The sequence below is a fragment of the Camelus ferus genome, chromosome 7 (assembly GCF_009834535.1).
Source record: "Camelus ferus isolate YT-003-E chromosome 7, BCGSAC_Cfer_1.0, whole genome shotgun sequence".
NCBI classification, from domain to species: domain Eukaryota; kingdom Metazoa; phylum Chordata; class Mammalia; order Artiodactyla; family Camelidae; genus Camelus; species Camelus ferus.
In genome coordinates, this window is record NC_045702.1 from 57,090,948 (window position 1) to 57,108,027 (window position 17,080).

General features: G+C 32.7%; 1 pseudogene; it reads right to left on the reverse strand.

Annotated features, from left to right (window-relative positions):
• LOC116664750 overlaps positions 1–13,638 on the reverse strand; it is a 65,584-nt pseudogene extending 51,946 nt beyond the window's left edge.
• Between the last annotated feature and the right edge of the window lie 3,442 nt (positions 13,639–17,080).

Below are 17,080 nucleotides of genomic sequence, written 5' to 3' on the forward strand. Positions count from 1 at the left end.
TGAAAATCTGTGATACAGACATTCTGCCTAATTAATAGTTTGATAAATAGAACAGTCTGGCAGGCGCACACACATACACACATGTAATCTTTGTATTTTTGTGTGGAATTGTTCACTCTATGCTAAGTACATGTGTATTATTCTAATAATATAGCAATATTAAATTACAAAGTAAAGGTTTGGTTTATATTATTTTGTATTTTTTTGCTTTTATTTTTGTTTTTTTTTTTTTTGACTGAGACTGTTAAAAGATGGTATTAGATGTTTTAACATTTGTCATCCACTTTGATTTTTCAGTCCATCCTCAGAATATCACTGAGTATTCTGCTGAAACTGCTTGCGTCCTCATTAACAAGCCTCACTGCTGACTCACTTTCTGATAAGGTTCTGTGAGATTTTAGGATTAAAAGACTTCAGAAACTTATTTCTCCAGCAAAGCTATTCTACAGTATTCCCTCTCCAGTATTCCCTCGGTCTGTTCCTTTTTTCTTAAATGTGGTATGTACCACATTTGTATGTGGATGAATATATGAATATTCATATTCATTAAGAATAAGCTGCCAATATATATTGCTTGATATCTTAGTAGAGTACTGAGTTTTTATTTAATTTGTGAATAGATAATATGTGCACATGACACAAAATTTGAAAGATTCAGAGTACACACAATAAAACAAATAATATGATTGGTCTCCCTTCCTTCCTTCGTTTCCTAAACATCCTTTTCTCTTTTCTGGAGGCAGCCATTGTTATACCTTTCCTGCATCTACATCCAGAAATATTCTATTTATTTACAAACATGTACATGTGTATGTGTTTGTGCACAGATGCACACATATGAACCCATCTACACATTTGTGTGCATCAGTTAACTACTGCTACACTGTACAACACCCCAAAATTAGTGGCTTAAAATAACAACCATTTTCTTTACTCATGATTCTGTTCTTTAGTAATTTGGGCTGGGCTGGCATCACCTTGGTGGTTTTCTGTGTATGTTGTCTGGGCTCACTCAAAAGGTCACAATCATCAGGAACTTAAATGGGGCTGAAAAGTCGGAAATGGCCTCACTTCCATTTCTGGCAATTGATGCTGGTGGTCCAGCTGGGCCTTTGTTTCTACATGGTCTCTCATCCTAGAAGAGCTAAGCCTGACTTCTTCATATGGTGGTCTTAGGAAGCCAAGAGGGCAAGAGCAGAATATACAAAGACTTCTGAACCCTAGGCTTGGAATTCAGCTGCATGCTGTTGGTCAAAGTTAGTCACAAAGTCAGCCCAGATTGAAGGGAGGGGGAATAGATGCCACCTTTTCATAAGAGAAGCTGCAAAATATTGTAGATATGCTTTCGTAAGCTTGTGTGTGTATACATACACAAACACATCTTCATACAAATGGTAAGATGTCATAAAACTGTTGTACACCTTGCTTGATTCTTTTAACAGTATAACTCAGTAATATCCCTATGTGTATGTATGTATATATATATATATATATCTTCTTTATTCTTCAGTCATCCATTAGTGTTTCCAGTTTTTTACTATTATAGTCAATGCTGCAATTAATTTCTTATGTTTGCTGCATTTCCACATGTATGAGCTCATCTATAGACTTAATGGCTATGTGCATTTAAAATTTTGACATATTTGCAAATTGCTTTCTGCTATATGAGTTGAAAAGTGTCATCTCCCCCAAATTCAATACCTCTAGTACCTCAGGATATATCTTTATCTGGTAATAGGGTCACTGCAGATATATTTGTTGATATGAGGTCATACTGGAGTACAGTGGGTTCTTAACCCCGTATGACTGATATCCTTCTAAAAAGGGGAAATTTGGAAACAGACACACATACACACAAATACACACACACAGAAATGCCATGTGAAGATAGGAGTTGTGCTGCCACAGGTGTCCGATAGTGTCAGGGAGCTACCAGACGCTAGGAGAAAGGCCTGCAACGAATACCTGCTTAGAGGCTTCAGAGAGATCAAGGCCATGACGACACCATGATTTTGAACTTTTGAGACTCCAGAATTGTGACACATTAATTTCTGTTCAAAGCCACTCAGGTTTTTTAAAATACACTCTGTCTCATATCTCAAGTTATTTCTGCCCTCTTTACAATCCTAAATCTTAGGTATTGCTCCTCATGGAATTAAATAAACACAAACCATTGCGATAAGTTGGGCTCCATCACAAATATGTATGTTTTTGAAATAATACATATACAGTCAAGATAAAGTGGAGTTAATACATTCAGTGTGTCTTCCCACTACCCATTTTCTTGTGTTCCTTATTAAACTGCTACTGTATTTACACAAATACATCCACTTTTTAAAGTACAAACTTCTTAGCAACTGCAAATGACAAATTCAATCTGATTTATTATAAAGAAGTTAGAGCTCAAAGTTTTACAGAGTTAGTGTAAAAAGAGCTGGGAAGAATGGCAGATTTCACTCCAGCTCCTAGCTTTTGTTTGTCTGATTCAGCTAAAAGTCAGATTCGTATTTCCTTCTGCTTCCAAAGCATGAATAGTAGGTAGTGGAAAAGATCGATTAAGAAGTTCAAATGGGAAATAAGAAACCTGTTCCAGGACTGCTCCGGGAGAGCTTTGAAGTTCATGGCTGGGGGGGTTACAAGACTACAGATTTAAGCTATTTGTAATGAAAGGAATGGTTTTCATTTTACCAGTTAAGCTAAATTCTTGCCTTTAGAAATAACTTTTCTAGAACTAGTGTCATGGTGTAAGAACTTTACTTTTATTTTGTCTATCATTTGCAGTCTCCCTTGAAGTTAAAAATGAGGAATTTTTAATATTAGATATCTATAAAAAGAAGTTATATCATTAGTTTCCACTATGCCAGGAAGTCAACTTTTTTCTCTCCGATGATAGATATACACATTTGAATATATATCAAAGGACATGAATAAGCATCTACTTCATTTCAAAATCATATAAGCCCATGTGCATAAGATAATGTTAAACAGTTACAATGGGGATCTCTTGTAGAACATAAAAATTGTTGGATTTGTAAATTGGAAACCAGAATTTGATTCCTGAGTCCACTCTAGAGTTGTTATGTGACCTTCAGCAAATCACTTCAATTAATCTTCTCCATCTGTAAAATGGAGGTATTAACTGCCTTATTTCTTGCACTGTTTTAAGGATAAACTGGCATCTTTCAGATATATTAAAACTGCTTTGAAAAGTACAAATAATGATATGACTGCATGGTTAGACAGCTAATACTAGACTTGACATCTTCATTCTCTAAATCTGCCTCTTTTTGCACCTTGATAAAGTATATCATCCACTTAGTCAGCCAATCCAGAAACCTGGGGTCAAACTAGACCCTTCCTCTCCTAGATGCTCTCTCTCCTGAGTGCCCTTTTTCACGCTTTCCCATTGCCAGACATATACTTTCCCTGTTCCTGGTGCTGACTGAATCAACTCAGTCAGCACCTGTGTAACTTAATTATAAAGCTTTTCCTCTGAGAAGTATTTTATGACACTCCAGTCCTATTAGATAAGTGGAAATTTTGGTCCATTTTATCATATGTTTTTCCCTCAATTCCCTGATTTCCTTTTATAATATGCTCTTTGATTTAGGATAGCAACTACCTTTACAGCATTTCTAAATTGATAATAAAACTGATATGTTAAATTTGAGAGGCAGAAATAATTAACCTCTTATTGTTAACAGTTTTCACCCTATTAAAGAAAATCTTAATAATCAAATTATATAATTATGTAGTCTATATTCTCCCACCATAATACAATAAAATCAGACATTAGTTTTGGAATGCGAACATAAAACCAACTACTAGTACTTCTAAGACTACCCTAAACAAAAATAATTCAAAGATAAAAACTAAAATAAAATATGAAATCAAATAGAAATATAATAATTGAAATTCAGTATCTATATTTTATGTAGTACTGAGCAAAAAATCTAAATGTTAAGTGTATGCATTCTAATAGGTAAATCATAAACTTAATATCAATTTTTAAAAATATGAAATAAAATGAAATCATGTAAGTTATAAATAACTAGTAAAATTATAAATTGTTAAAAAAAAGAAAATAATAAATATAAATTGTTTTAAAAATCACCAAAGTATATTAAGTGTAGTTATATTCTAATTAAACCTGAAAATCTCCATGAAATCAGTGTCATTTATATAAAAAATTAACAGAAAATTAAGCCAGGGAAAGTACATCTGAAAAGATCAACAACTTAACAAAGTAATTGAGAAAGTTATCCTAAATATTTCCAGAAATCAAAAAAAGATTATTTTCACATTCTGTAAAGAATAAAGTTTTTAATGATAAGCCCAATCCTGTAGCATAAATATATACCAAATTACCTTATGTGATATTTTATACATAAAAAGTATTTGCCTAGATGAAAAGCAGCTTAATAGCAAACCCATTCCTGACATTTGAACATCTGACTTCCAGTTTTGGGGACTGTCCATATCTGGTCTTGCCCTTCCTACCAACAATCACACAGACAACTTTCTCCTTCAATCCCAGCTGCCCTGAAGCATGACTGTCTGAGCCTTTAGGTGTCTTATGGGACCCAAAATATATATTCTATATCTGCCAATATGCCTACTATGTAAGCTACCCCATCTCCATAATAGTTTCCAAATTTTAAAACACCCATTTGAGTGATATTATAACAAATAATTGTAAATTTCTATTGGGGTCTTTTTAAAATTGAACTATACTTGATTTACAGTGCTGCATTAGTTTTCAGGTGTACAGAAAAGTGATTCAGTTATACATATACAAATGTACTTTTTCTGATTCTTTTCCATCACAGGTTATTACAAGATATTGAATGTAGTTCCCTGTGCTATATAGTAGGTCCCTGTTTATTATTATATATATAGTAGTGTGTGTATGTTAATTCCAAACTCCTAATTGGTATTTGTTTTTTGTTTATTCATTCATTTATTCCCTTACTTATTATTTCCAGGCATTATAGCATTATAGAGCCCCACTTTAATGTTTATGAAGAATAAAGTATCAGAAAAGTCCCTGGATGGCACATATCCCACAGGATGTGTATGGCAATGAGTTCTGAACATTTTCAGTCAAATAAGCCCAGAGTCACTCTACTATCTTTTAAAAAACCAAGCATCTTCTTAGTAAAAATCTTCATACCAAAACTCCACATTAAGTCTGGTAATCTATTCTTTCAAAATAAGCAGATAATTATCAAATAATTTAGATGCTCAAATAAATACCTAACAAGTTTGTGTTAGCATCACTGAAAATCAAGACAAAATGTGCCAATTTTGACAAAAGTTGATGCAACATAGTAATTGGTGAATAAACTTGAAATAGGACACCAAGACTGTAAGTTTTTATATCGTCCTGACTGACTTACTCATAGGCTGCATTCCTTTACCAATTATATGCAGTAAACCAGACATAAGAACTAAGTACCTGAATATGTGAGTCAAACTGCGCATGGAAATTTGTGAGCTCAATTCCAATTGAAATTGATGAGCAGAGTTCAGAAGGCCATGGAGAAGCTTACACATGAAGAAAGCACCACTATATACACCTGGCTGTTAAACACTAAACTTTTCTCTTTTCAGTGCCAAACTGCCTAATCAAGAAAGGCAAACACTTCACGGGAGGTGAAGAGCAGAATAATGGGGTTAACCCACTAGAGATATGAATCCCATTCCACATACTTTCTTTGCGTGATACAGCAGGCATATAACCCAGGCTTTTATATAGATTGTTAAAGCAAATAAATACTATATATACCTATACCCTACACTGCTAAACGGTAGTAATTTTGTATCATTTTATAAGGGCATTCAAAAAAACTGTTTCCCTGGAAACAGTTTAGTTACAATAGCTCCTTGGTGCAAATTCCTTACACATCAATTTTTAAATTGTTAAAAAAAAAAATCAAATCCTAAATATGAGCAGGTTCTTACAAAAGGCTTTCTCTGTATAAGATATAATCAAAAGCAGCATAACACCATCAGCTGGAAATATCTTAGTAGAAAACAAAGCAGACACTCAGATAGCTATATATTATTCATAAATTGAAAGTATGTGTCAAGCCCAAATTCCAATAGAACAGGGTAGTCGTAATGCACAGCACTGATTTTCACCCACAGAAATTGAGAATTCACTTACACATACCATGGGATCTCACAAATGCTTGGAAGCTTAATGCTGAATATAAGATCTGAATAACTGATTATGACATGTCTCCCAGAATTCTAACACCTAAACCTTTGTCCTTCAAACTATTTCATTATTATATCACAAATGCTCCTTTCACCTTATACCAAGATCTCTTCCCTCTGAAGTCCAGATGCTGATACTAAAGGATGGTTTGGTTTGATTAGGTCAATTGTACTTATAGCCTAAATCCTATCTCTTCTTTCATCTTCAGACACTGCTGGATTATAAACTGAAAAAAACTGACATTCTATCTCTGTTAACCTTTAGAGATGCTCAAGGAACTATTACTCCTTGTTTGTGAATCCATCTAATTGCTAATCTATAATCCTTTTAATATGCTGTGCTTTTTGGATTGATCTATTGCCAGCTGACCTAACACTGCCCATAGCTATATTAATCCTATTATTCACATCCTATTACAGAGTATCAGTGAAACTCTTTAATGAATCCTGAAAAGCTTGCTTGCCAGATACCAATATTAAGGATGATTACACATGTGTTCATTCTTTTATTTTTAATTATAAAGCTTCTGATTGTATTAATTATATTCAGTGGGGTTCAGAGGTTTTCTTCTCCATAGCAGTGAGCTAACTCTAGGTTTTAGGAAATATCAGTTTCTAAATGTCATTACCATACATATTGTTTTGATCCTTCTCAATGGTAAATAAGTTCACAAGATAAAATGTTGTAGTATACTTTGAGATTAAATTCTGTGGTAAGGTAAATAAAGTGTGTGGGGTATGGTAGAATTAAGTAGGGTTTATCAAGAGTAGATAAAATATTCTAGAGAAAGGTCTGCATTTTGAGTTCCTGATATATTCACAGTACCATTAATCCCCTAATAGGATGGATAAATCTGTCCTGGATGATAAGCCTACTTGTTAAGGGAAGTATATTCTCTATTGAATTAATCACTACATATGAAAATGGAAAGTATCATCAGCCTGAAAAACTATGATAACTTATCATCAGTTTTAGTCTGATAAGTGACTAAAGAGAATAGTTTTTTAAAAAATACAGTGAAACATATTGGCAATGAAATTCTTTTTATTTAAAAAAAATCTGAAAAAGTAGACTTACAGAGAAAAGCACTATTGTTGTTGATGATGATGTTACTGTGTTTCATCAAAGAGTAACCAGATAGGGTTTTATGGTGATTAAAGGTCCTGGGAACTGGAGCTTGTGGTTGGGTAAGTAGTTTGGATCTGCAGAACAGAAGCAAGTGTCTGTATAATCAGAGTCAAACCAGTACCAAGGAGCTATGGATCTTGGAAGTACCCAGAATTTTGACAGTTAAAAGACAAATATGAGCGAGTGTCATCGCAACCTGGCTCTAGAAATAGTCATGTAGAGAAGTTCTACAATGTAAAGCCATCCCTGCCCTCTAATATACACTCATTGTCCCTTTGCCAAACTGTATTGATATGAGTTATATTTAACAAACTGAGTCTTCAGCAAGATTTTACATTGATCTCTCTTCTAGCCATTGATCATCATAAAATACCACCACCTTGTTTTCTCCTGAGTATTCCAGTGTGAGAAAAAATAGGATGCCAATAAAATATAGGACATCAGGGTAAATTAAGTGGATATATTTTTAAGGATAAGTATGCCTCAAATATTGCATGGCATATACTTAGATAAAACAAAGCATCTACTGTGTATCTGAAATTCAAATTTAACTTGGTATTATATATTTTTATTTACTAAATATGGTACTTCTGAAGAAGGGGCCTGAAAGTTTTGGGGGTAAAGACAGAAGAAACTATATAACAATACTGCAGGTACTTTAGCTACAATTCTTCCTGTGCTGGCTCAACAATAAGGAAGATGCCTCCAAAGATGTGTCTTTGTGGACAATGACATTAAAATTATCCATCTTAGTGTTTCACCATTTTGGTGGACACTTGCTTTTTCTCTCCCTAACTTTACTTTTTAATTTTCGCTTTAAAGAGCGTTATTTAACTCAGCCTTTTGGAACATGATTTTAAAGGAAGACTATATATAAAAGTAAAGTAATATTGAATTAAATGAGACCTTTCTCTGTACAGTTCAATTTTCAAAACAGCAAGAGAGACAGATTTTACACAGTAAAGTAAAAGCATTTAGAACTGAAACTCAAATCAACTAAAATAAATTCACACTTCAATTGTGACCTTCATAGCTCCCTAAATGTATTTTAAACAGTAGGTTGCTTTTCTTTTTATAGTGTAGAGCTGCACGTAATCGTAAAAGAGAACAGCAAATGTATACACAGAGCCAGTTATGTAAGGAACATACCAGGTCCACATTCTACCGCCTGCTAGCCCTACTTCTCTCCTGATGTGTTTATAGTAGAACTCGACTTAGAATTTGATGAACAGTACAAAGTTATAGCAAAGTAGACAGATAAATGTGTTTGCATATTCCCAACTCTCACACACACAGTAACTCAAAGTCATTACTTCTGGTAGAAAGAGAACTAAGATATAGTTTAAATTGAATAGAAATAGTGAGTTTTAATATGAGTTTTTTTTTTTTTTTAACATAATCCAAGAGTTTCACAAAATCCTCTTTTATGGCATTGCTCTTCATTTTATTTAGCAGTTTTGCCAACCCTAGCTTTCTGGAAGTCCTTGATACAAGATTACCTTAAGACAAATATCCAAATATTTGATCTTTTTCTCTCACTCACAGATACAGTGAGATTTTTCCACTTTACTGTTTTCATTCAAATTATTCCTCAACCCTCAGTAATAATTATAATAATAAATGTTTTTCTTGGTACATCACTGTAATTTTATGTCTTATTAGTAACTTGTTATTACAGATATCATTAAATTCTATAATAGCATTCTATTATAGAATAGCATTCTACAGTTTATTCAAAAATGTTCAAAATTTTAAAAAAATTTCCAAGGACATTAGAGAAATTTAGAGACAAAGATCAAATATGCACTTGTTAATGAAATCAAAGTATATCCCTGAAAGAGTCATAGTTTGTGTATATTGAAAAACAAAACAAAGCAAGCTAGACTCAATGCAACAGGCGAACAGACAAGTGGTAATGTATCCACTTTATGTATTACAAAGTCAGTGAATAAGACTAATAATAGCAAAATACTTTCCAAGAAAAGAACAATTTAGGTCATCTGCTGAAGGACAATTTGTCATTTTTTTAAACCAGTATTCAAAATAAAATTAACATTTTATTGTACCAAAAAACTACTGAATGGTCAAAAGTAATGTATTTAGAATTCTAGGTTTAAAGTATTTTTCTAATGCTTTTCTATTTTTGTTTTTCTATTTTTTTAATTAAGAAAAATTCACTTAAGCTCAAATGGATAGATCTTGATTACAGAACTCTGAGTTTTGATGTGTATACACTGCGAGAACAACCCAAGCAAAATACACAATATTCTGGTCATCACAGAAAACTTGCTTGTGCTCTGTTCTAATCAATCCCCAATCACAAATAAATAGCCACTGTTCTATTAAACATATATTAATCTTACATATGTTTAAACTTTATATAAATGTACTCAGTATGTACTTTTTCCCCTCTGGCTTCTCTTAATCAATATGATGTTTCTGAGATTCACCTAGTGGTTGTATCATTGTTTTCCTGAGTGAGTAGTATTTCATTACGTGAATATAACATAATCTGCTTCTCCATTCTCTACTTAATGGATATTTGATGCATTTACAGTTTGAAACTATTGTGAATAACACTGCAACAAACATTTGTATACAAATCTTTTGTGACTATATGTTTTTATTGCTCTTGAATAAATGATTCAGATCCATAAGGTAGGTGCATGTTCAAACTTTTAAGAAACAGCCAAATAGCATTTTAACTACTCCATGGTTGGCAAGCATCCTCTTAAAAGGCCACAAGTCTCTAACATTTTAGATTTTCTTTTTAAGAGTCACATGTTACAAATAGTTCTGCTAGCACAAAATTAGTCATAGACAATATGTAAGTTAATGGGTGTAATAATGTTCCAATAAAATTTTATTTACCGAAACAGATGACCAGTCCAAGGGACATTGTTTGCCAACTTCAAGCTATGCCTTTTAATTAAAGTATTTAATCCCTTGATACTTCATATAATTATTAATGTGGTTATGTTTAGGTTTACCATTTGTTTTATTTCTTCCACTTATACCACTTGGTTCTTGTTTCTTCATTTCTCCTCTCCTGATTGCCTTTGGGTTAACTGAAACATTTTAGATTTCTTTTCAATATCTTTTAATATTCTGTTTAAATTGCTCTGTAATTTTTTTCTCCAAAAAGAAAGAAATCATAGTTTTTAGCTTTAGAATTTCCATGTTTACAGTTTCTATTCCATGTATTTACTCAGGATGACTATTACGTCCTTTAAATTCTTTAGTATAGTTTTATTATATATACGCTATTTCATGTATGTATATGTGTGTGTGTGTGTGTGTGTGTGTGTGTAGTTTGAAATTCTTGTATGTTAGTTCCAACGTTTGAGGCATCTTGTGGTCAGATTCTATTGACTACTTTTTCCCTTGACCTTGAGTCACTCCCACCATTTTTGCATGAAACAATGGTTTGTTTCAAGTTATTTTGGTATGTCAGACATCGTAAATGAAGCATTATAGGAGCTTTGGATTCTTATCTTTCTCTGAAGTGGATAGATTTTCCTTCCAGCAATCTGTCCAATTGATGGCTTGTCTTGCCTTTATACTTTTTTAGAAAGGGTGTCTTGGTTTTGGTTTTATTCTGAAATACAACTTTTCATCCTGAAATTTAGTCACAAATCCTAAAATGTGGTCATTTTAAAGTTTCAGTATAAAACTCATAGTATTTATTACCAAATATCTCATATATGGGCAAATTCACACTGCAATGGGAAGATGTTCAATTTCATGCTCAACTATTCAGCTGTTGTTTTCCCTTGGACTTTTAGATTCCCTTCTAGATATGTATAGGATTTAAGTAGAGTATATTACAGAAGTTTTGGATCCTCCTTTGTGAATCCTTCCCTTTCCTAGTTTTCTCTCTTAATAGCTCCTTTTACAGTCCTGGACTCCATACTTTGAGAATAGAAGCTTTCTTCTTGAGACATATAAACATATATCTCACCCAATGCTGTTTTCTTACTTTGAGAATTAGATGTCCTCATTTCTGCTTGCTTGAGTTACTTTTCAATATCTTCAAATATACATTTTAATATTTTTACAGAGATTATAATTGTTATCTCTAGATAGGATAGTCAGATAAAAAGCCACTTCTCCATTTCTTAAACCAAAACTCCAAATAAATTATTTTTGAATGAATTAAATTAACATTTAACTGTCACTTCCATATCAGTCATTATGACAGGTCATAAAGTTGTAGAGCTGAATCAGACCAGACACTTTATTCGGTGAAGAAAACACATGAAAATTTATAAAAAGCAAATTTATAATCAATGAATATATGTAAATATTGATAATGGTTTGTTTTTAGTCACATTAGCTGAAAATTTACTAATGTTTTAACATCAAGCACTTGTTTTTATAAAACATGTATAACAAAGGTGTACAAGACATATAGTCACTGTTTAGATTAATCTTACTCTCACTTTTACACCATGTTGGGTGTAATACAAAAGATCAAATCTACAAAGAAAGAAAGCTGGCTCCTTAATTTTGTTGTATAATACTGAAAATTATGTAAATTTGAACATTTTAAAGTGTTTCAAGAAGACACATGACAATACAGAAACAAAACTTAGAAACAAATTTTCATACATATTTAATGAGAATTTCTGTGTACCTGTAAGAGATTATGCTATAATTATTGCAAAATATGAAGTGTCAATAGAGGACTATAGACAGTGTTACGCCAACCCAGAAGGGTGGCTGATCAAGTATGTTTCAGTAAGCTTGATAATAAGCTGGTCAGTGAAGCCCTCAAAGAAGGTAACATTAATGTTAAGCAAGCAATCCTGTGAGCAGTCCTTCAGAGTTTATGATGATAATCTGGAAACGGTTTCCTTGGCTTTCCAATGATGTGTGAAATGTTCCTATTGTACAGGTTCAGTAAAAGCTGAGAGAGTAATTTAACTATGGATTCCTTGCAGTTGCTACTAGTAAACAGACACAACCACACTATGGAGTCACCTCAAAAGTTAGAAGATAGAGATAAATGTGGCTTTAGGTCTTACTTCTTAAAATTACTCAAAGTGGAAAATATAACATCATCATTGACTATTTTTGTGTGTGCTGGAATTAATTGTGCTGTGTGGTTAGTGGAATGACTTGAATTCCTTAGCTTTCTGAAAAAAACATCTCATGAGGGAAAAGGAATAATGGTTCTAATTTTTGTGGCACTGAAAAAGATCTGTGGCACCTAAATTATCCTAAAAAAGTTATTCTACAAGATGAACAGAATTACGATAAATTTACAATTTAATATTTATTATATAATATATGAAATATTATGGTCTTTATACATACTTTATATGACAACTGTATTTAACCACCTACTACAATTAATACAATGAACGTGATATATTTGTACCTACAACACAGTCCTATTTTTTAAATTATTAAAGATACACAAAATAGTTGTTCTCTAAGATGTTAGAGAAGCAAGGACAGAAGCAGAAAAATAAGCTAGGATACCACTGAAATAAGTGGGCAGAAGATGATGCTTGCAATGTCCATGATGGTAGCAATGTTGATTATGGTAAGACGTGGTTAAATGTCAGAAATTTTTTAAATGTAGAGTCAATAGGATATGTTAAAGATTGGATTTTAAAAGTGAGAAATGAAGTTTTTAAGGATGATTCTGAAGTTCTTGAGCTCAGTAATTGGGAAGATAGACAAATTAAATTTGTCATTTAATAAGATAGGGAAGGCTTTAGATAAAAAAAGTTTAAAGGAAAAATCCAAAGTTCTGTTTCAAACATGTTACCTTTGAGATTTCAATTAGACATTCAAGTGAAGATGTCAAGCAGGTAATTGGATATAGTAGCCTAGAGCTTAGGAAGAGTGCAGAGATATATAAATGCACATTTATTTATTTTATAAATAGGTAGATATATAGAGATATATCACATATAAATACAGAATATGGAAAATTATATAGGTATCCATAAGGAGCTTTATATTTATTACTTAAATGTATAAACATATGTGCATTTATGTATATCACTCAAAAACTTAAGAGATAGTTGTATCAGTTATCAAAAATATCACCTTTCAGCTTCATCTCCACCTTTGTTTATCATACTTGTAACACTAGCATACTTGTCCCTTGCCAGCTGGTACCTGGAAACACTTCCTTCTGGAAGGTTCTGAAGGGTCCCTGGTGGAGGAGGGGCTTTTATTCCTGGGAATGTGCTCCTCTTATCAGGTTTCTGCAGTGAGGCAGTAAGAAACACGCAACACCTCTCCCTAACTATTTGACCATGGCCACACATTCTCGAATAAAATCTGGATCTTATCCCTGGGAGAAAGAAGTCCCTTTCCATATTGTTTCTATCTTGGGTGCTCTGTCAGCCTCAGATACCTAGATGGCTACTCCTTATATTTGCCTTCCTGTATTCTTTAGTTTGCTTTTCCCCATAGTAAGCAATCCTGTGTTATGTATAATTATTATTTATATTAAACTTTGACTGCTCAAATTGCAATGTGGTTTCTGTGTCCTGATTTGATTTTGCTAATACACTGGTATTTTAAAGCCCTGCATCTAAAATAAATAGAGGCTTTGCTATAACAAAAGAAGTTCAATGATTGAGCTTTGCCCTCTCCAACATCTAAGGGTTGAACAGATAAGGAAGACTAAGCAAAAGAATCTGAGAAAAGGATGACAAGATAAAAGAAAGACCAAAAGGAGATGGAAATCCAAGAGCAGGAATGGTTTCAAGGGCAAAGGAATCATCAGTTCTGTCAAATGTAACTGATTAGGTCAAGTAAGAGGCAAACTGAGAATTAAGCATTCCATTTTACAATGTGAGTCATTGTGATCTTGACAGTAATTTCCTTGACTGCTTGGCGAGGACAGCAGATACACACAGGTTTAAGAGGGAATAAGAACAAAGGAATTGACTATTCCAAACACAGATAAATTGTTAAGAGGACCTTCTCAATTATGGGCAGTACTGTAGTAGAGTATCAAGTGAAAGGAAAAGCACAGGCTTAAGAGGACTGTTGTAATTGTTACTGTTTATGACTAATGTGAATAATCATTTTGATAGAAAAATTAATGATGCAGGAAGAGAGAGGCAAGGATTACTGTTTCCCAAAATAATTTAGTTAAGATTTGAAATCATTTGAATGGTCATCCAACAAGTTAATGGTGCATTTAGGATTAGAACTCAAGACTCAGGCCAAATCATCGCCTGCTCTAAGAAAATCTTTAATGAATAAGACATTCTAACGTAAAAGTGGTAAAATTAAAATATATACACTTAAACTATGATACAACTTCCTACTAAAAATAGTACTCCATTCTGGTAAGAGTTATAAACACAAATTATTTCAAAAGAATTTATGAGCTTTTTATCATTGCTTTAGGCATTGTCAACATTTAAGGATCACTAGCTTTAAGGCTAATAACTATGTATATTATATGTGACACAAATGTGAAAGGAAATACGCATAATTTAGGTGTGTATATCCATATACACACATATGAGTAATGAGTGTTAAAATAACACATACATTTAATGTGGCCTGCATCTCCATACCATTTAATCACACTATACTTATTACATATGAATTATCTCAAGGGCCGTAGTAAGTTCAAATGATATAAAGACTAAGAAAACTAGTATGTCTACCGCACTGTTATATTTCCTACTAGTGGACATTACGAGAGTAAAGTTTTTTTCTCACTATGCCACTTCCTTTCATTTCACACAAAGGCATAATTATCAAATATCCATGTTTCTCCTCACCCCAGCCCAGCTACAGAATATATCCACTTCTTCCCTGAAGAGTATTGTTTCATGTATTATGGACAAAAGATCATCATGGTGTTCTGATTGATCTGGGCCACCACCACTACTGAGTCCCTACTGAGTTCTACTGTGTTGCTCAGTCCTGATATTGTCAAAATTACCATTGTGTGAGGAAATAGCTAATAGTACTTAGAATCAATGTGAATACTGTTCTCTCAAGTCATGTGGATCTTCCAAAAGTCCCTTTTATTTTGCTATCTAACAAATACTACCAGTTAAACCATGGGATACTGACAGAAATAATAATGATACTGATTTCCTCAAGTAAACAGAGTGTTCTGCACCCAGAGAGCATATTAAACTTTTGTCTTACTTTTCCTTTCTAGATGATGTAAAATCTTAGATTCATTTTTTATATCTTTTGTGAAATATGGTAATGCTTTATTTATTGGCAATCTGACTCATTTGATTAATATGCTACAATAAGTACTGCATATGCTGACAAATGTATTTGGCTACATTTTTATTTTTATCAGTCAATTTTTGCATTAATTACAAGGTATTTATACTGATTTATATAAGCCAGTATCAATATTGCTCAAAGATCTCCTTTGGATTTCTGACATCTTACTCAGCCATGAACCAAATGAAATCATCCATCTGAAAAGTTTAGCTGCTTGAAAACCAAACTGTATCTCTCCAAATATCAGTCCCCAAAGAAGCACTCACTGATATAAATATGTATAGATTGCAAGTGACCTTTAATTGTCAGCGTTTGACTGTGTTGGTATTTATCTTTGAATCCCGAAGTCATGTTTTACATATAAGATATTGTACCACAAAATAATGTTTTGAGGACATTTACCATGCAGCATCTTTTTTCTTATTAAAAATCATGAAAGGCCTCATACAGAATTCAATACACTAATCCATCTACCATATAATTTTTAAACATCCTATATGCTGCTTTATCATTTTTCACATACAAATATTTTATAGACAGTTTCAGAAACATTGATGGCTGGTTAGTATGAGTTACACTAAACAGCCTGTGAAATATATTATTATGTAACTTTTAGATTAAAAGATGTTTATAAGTGTTTATGACTATCTGATAGGGGAATTGATCTATCCTAACAAACTTAAACTGCATTATGTTTCACAAAACAGTTATAACCTTGAGGCAAAGCCATCAAATAGAAATAGCAACATTAATCAAAAATGGCTCTACACAATAATTGGAGCTTTAATAAGTGTATTGAAGCAAAACAGTTGGTTAACACTGTACACTCTGCTGAATAAGCAAGCCCATCTTTACATTCGCTGTAATAGAAGGGATCTTCCTCAAAATGATGGACTCTAATCCTTCCTAGGAGCTAAATTTCACCAGCAAATCAGCCTTGCTTTTCTGCTCAATATTTCAATTCAACAAGTATTTATGTGCTGGATGATACACTGAACTCAAGTTTTGCTTTTTTTCCTTAGATGATAAAAAGATCAGACCAGTGAAATTCTTAACTTGTAATATTGTATGTAAACCAGTTATATTTCCTGAATTCATTCTCAAATTGCCAAAATGTATAATTGTTGATTAGTTTCTGTGAAAAGGACACTTTAATTGGAAAATTATGAGGGTATAATTATTAAATACATGTTGATCAAACAAAATATGGCAATCTACATTACTGTATAATTTCCAACAAGTTCAATATAAACAAGCATGTTCAACTATATAGATCCTGAGAGATATTATCCATTGCACTATAATCCACTACTCATTTTTTAAAATGTTTGAGGACATTATCTGTACTAGTATTTCAAGGCTTCCAAATGTTCCAAGGTTAAAGTATTAGTCTAATGCTAGATTTCTATTGGTCTCTGAATACAGCTACTCAAATTACGTCGTTACCAGCCTCTTCAGTGTCCTTTGATGTCCATTACTTTCCCATTTCTAAGCATT